This window comes from Triticum dicoccoides, chromosome 7A (assembly GCF_002162155.2).
Source record: "Triticum dicoccoides isolate Atlit2015 ecotype Zavitan chromosome 7A, WEW_v2.0, whole genome shotgun sequence".
Lineage (NCBI taxonomy): Eukaryota > Viridiplantae > Streptophyta > Magnoliopsida > Poales > Poaceae > Triticum > Triticum dicoccoides.
Window position 1 is genome coordinate 240,675,876 of NC_041392.1, and position 4,331 is coordinate 240,680,206.

A 4,331-nucleotide genomic window follows, 5' to 3' on the forward strand; every position below is an offset into this window, starting at 1 on the left:
CTCAAAGCCTGTTAGAAGGGTGGCACAGGCCTCAGTCAGTCCGCTCTTGGCGGACTGAACCTTCTTGATCACCACACTCATAATAGTACGATGCTCTTCGTCGATGGAAGCGCCATGAAGCGCTCCCAGTAGGTTGTCCGGTGCCTCTGGATGGACAGAGGTCACCGGCACGGGAGTCTTGCCCCTTTTGGAAGGGGGCTGCCTGCCTGAGTCCGGAACCACTGGAGGTTCCGCCGCGGTGTTTGGCTGAGGGCCGAACTTGGAGCCCCCGGGAGCCTTGCTCCCTTTACTCTTGGAGTCCGGAAGGTAGCCTTGAGGCGCCTCCGGGACTGTCTCCCCCAGGCTCGGTGCCCCTTGAGACAATACCTCGGCATTGTCCATAGGGCAAGGAGAGGAAACGGCTCCCGATGAGTTTAGTGGAACATAAATTTCAAGTAGACTACACTGCTTAGATGCGTAAATATTATGTTACTGTCAAAAATTGGCGCAAAATACGAAGGAGACCAATGGAAGTACTACTAGCAACCCATGATTTAACTACTCGCATGCGCGCGGTGCACCAGTAATGTCTTTCTTCCGCCCTCACATCCACTCAATTTGCATGCGATGTATTAATTGACCATCAATGAAGTGAAGGACTTTACACGCGTCAAATTATCACATGGGGTGGATCTTGGTACAAAATTGCGTCCGCTCGTGTACCCATGTGTGTGTGTGAGGGAATGAGTGCGTGCGTGGCATGCGTGCACATCTTCGCTTCGTGCATGTACCGCCAGTGCGGCTCAGGGAGGACGAGTACATTCTTCTTGAACCAGCTGCATGTCACTGTGATCAATCCACACAAGGATGTCGGGACAACGCCTCCACATGTGCCATGTGGCTTCATGGACTATAAGAGAGACACTGTGTAGTGTGCCATTCTGTTTTGCACATACTCGAAGTACTAGTAAGGTACACGTGCATTGCACGCGTCAGATTTTGCAACCAAATTATGAATAAATACCACACTATAGCATGTAAGCTCTGAGTCATATATGCCTGATGTAGACCTTCGTTTAATTCTTATAGTTCATCTCATTCAAAATCAAGTAGTTTTTTTGAAAAACCTAGGGCCTCTTTGATTCGTAGGATTTCCAAAACGCGGGAATAGGAAGAACATGGGATTAGAGTGGAATGTCGTCTTGAATCCTACAGGATGGTGCGAGTGTTTGATTGTGCATAGAAAAAATGCAGAATTCTTTCAAAGAGGTTTGAGTGGATGGGATGTTTCCTATGAAATCTAGTGCAAATGAATCATATGGAAAAATTCCTATGGTTTACAATCCTACGAATAAACAACCAAGATAGGAAAAATTCCTAAGGATTAGAATCCTCCAAAATTCCTTCGAGAATCCTTTGAATCAAAGAAGCCCTTAATCTATTTTATGATTCATGGAATTGTGCATTGTAAAGCATAAAGTAAAAACAAATAATGGCAATTCAACTAGAAAAAAAAGTTTGGGCAGTTATGATACGGAAGATTCTAGAACAAAGGAGAACCACTGTTGTTTTGAGATTTGTGCATTATGCTTAAGTTCAACCATGGAGTCTGCTAGATTGTATATGTGGCAAAATCCGGTGGGGGCTAGAAGATGGTGCGAGGGGCCGAGTGGAGGGAGACTATGAAGGAGTGCACAACTGCGAGATTGATATTTAGAGAGGGGGCAAGAACGTGCCCTGTTGCGCGTAGTGGCGGAGCCATGAAAAATGTCTCATGAGCTAGGGGGCCAAGCATTGCTAATCCTTTATGAGGAGGGCCAATTGATCAACTTAAACCATTTTTTACCAGCAATTGTCTAATGATCACATTAATATTAGCCCCGATATATAGTGATGTTAGGGGGCAGGGCCCTTGCTGCCCCTGTCTTCGCCATTGTGCGCGCGTCTGAGAGATGAAGCGGAAGGCATGATGATGAGAGGGGGCGTTGGATATATAATTAATGTGGGTGTATTAGCTATATATGTAATCCTATATAGAGAGGTATAGATTGATCGATGTGGACGTGGGAAAGAGGGTGAGACCTCACTAGATATATAGATTGATCGGTTTATGTGGAAAACTATGAAAGACCTAGCTATATACACACACACACATAGAGGAACATCGATCGTTGAGCATGCACGTGAGAGATAAAGAATGCCCGATATGATGGAGAGGGGAATGTGTGCGTGTGTGTGTGCCTTCATGGGAGACCGACCTGAAGAAAAAGATTGCATGTGTGCGATGGATAATGCCGACTGGTAGTGTGTGTCCATGCATGCAAGAGCGAAAGTTGGTGGTACAATTATAAAGAGAAGACCTATGTGTGGGTGTAAAAGACTAGGTGATGTCATAATCAATGTAAAGTTGAATTCATATATTTCAATAAGAGATCATGATGTTTGAAACTCATGCGTGCATGAATATAACGGAGATCTACGCGGTGTGGTTTGGAAACGAGCATGTTGTAATGTATAAACATTGAACAAGGTCAAACTGGTTTGAATTTGAGATACCGATGGCAGACATCGTTTGGCCACATTGCATCCGTGCATGAACACACTATTCTAATTGGAGATGATGGGTGTCTTTCGCATCACATATCTATATCTATACCCCTATATATACATTATATTATATATTTTCTATATAGTGTGTGGATAATTTTAACTTTGAAAGATAGTCGTTGGATGAGGCCAATCCGATGGTGCAGAGCTGGCAAATTTGAGCAATACTGGCCATTGGATATCATCTAAATTCCAGCAGATTTTTCCACATGTACAATCTAGAAGACTCTATGGTTGAACTTAAGCATAATGCACAAACCTCAAAACACAAACACTTCTTCTTTGTCTAGAATCTTCCGTATCAGAATTGCCCAAATGTTTTTCTACATGATTTTTTTTACTTTATGCCTTACAACGCACAATTCCATGAATCTTAAAATAGATTAGCTTTCTTATAAAAACTAGATGATTTTGAATGAAATGAACTATAAGAATTAAACGAACATATACATCATGCATATATGACTCAAAGCTTACATGCTATAATGTGGTATTTATTCATAATTTGGTTGCCAAATCTCATGCGTGCAATGCATGTGTACCTTACTAGTTTAAACGGTGTCTGTGTGTGTGTTGTGCATGTTAAACACATTGTACGTAGTATATCATACTAGTCTAAATTGTCTTTTTTTCTTTTGGGTACACGTTAAGCTTGTTCTCCCGAAATTTCAAGTCGCGCCTTGTTATGCCGAAATTTCAAGCTAGCGTCTCTGTCTATCGTGCTGCGAAACTCCCGCCTCTTCAACCCACGCCTTGTTACCCCGAAATATTTAAGATAAGTCTTTGTCTCGTTGTGCTCCAACAACTCCCTCCATCTCAACCCATGCCTTGCTATTCCAAAATTACAACGCGCGCGAAAACTCCCACCTCCTGTGAAATCCCCACAAGCGAAATGCCCGTCATACCCCTGAACCAAAAGAACCGCCTCGAATCGGTGGGGGTACTTTCGTAACTTACCCCACATTTTGGACAAGCGCGTCCCTAAGCCATGGTTCCCCACTCCCATCCCATCCGCCCACCCATTCGTACACCGAGGCCGGGAAAACCCGCGAAGCCCCACACCCTCCTCCATCCGCCAGCCAGCCGGAGCCTCTTCCCCAACGACATCGTCCACAGGAACACCTCGATGTCCCTCATCCACCATACTGGATGAGGATCCGTCGTCGATATGGTCGTCCCGCCGGTTCAGCCACCCCGTCCTCCACCTCCAAGGAGCTGCCCCGATGTTCCCCTCGTCTTTCGTGCCACCTCCATTCCCACACTGCCGTCTTCACCTGCACCACCGGAAGAGCATCATCATCCCGTTTCCTCGGATGAAGCTGCAGCTAATCGGCGCCACCAAAGAGGTTGTACACTAATGCCGCATTTTCTTCTTGATTCGATCTCACGGTGCTGCCGGCGCTCGATCCTGAGCCGACACGGCATGGCTCCATCCACGACGGCGTCACCGGCCACTTCCTCCACGGTGTTGCTCCCTCGGCGGCGACGTCCACATCAGTAGGAGATGCTACTACTTTAGCTCTCGCTTGCGCTGCTGCTCTACTCTTGCTCTCGGTCCCCTACCTGGTCTGCTCTTGCTCACGCTACTACTCTCGCTCTTGCTCTTGCTTGCGATGCTGCTCCGATTTAGCTACACTTCAGTCGACTAAATCGACTTTTGGTTCAGTCAATTTTCAGGGGGTGGGGGGGCTCGCCGAAGTTAAGGAAGAACCAGCTGCAGCGGGGAGGGGGCTCACCAGAGAGGT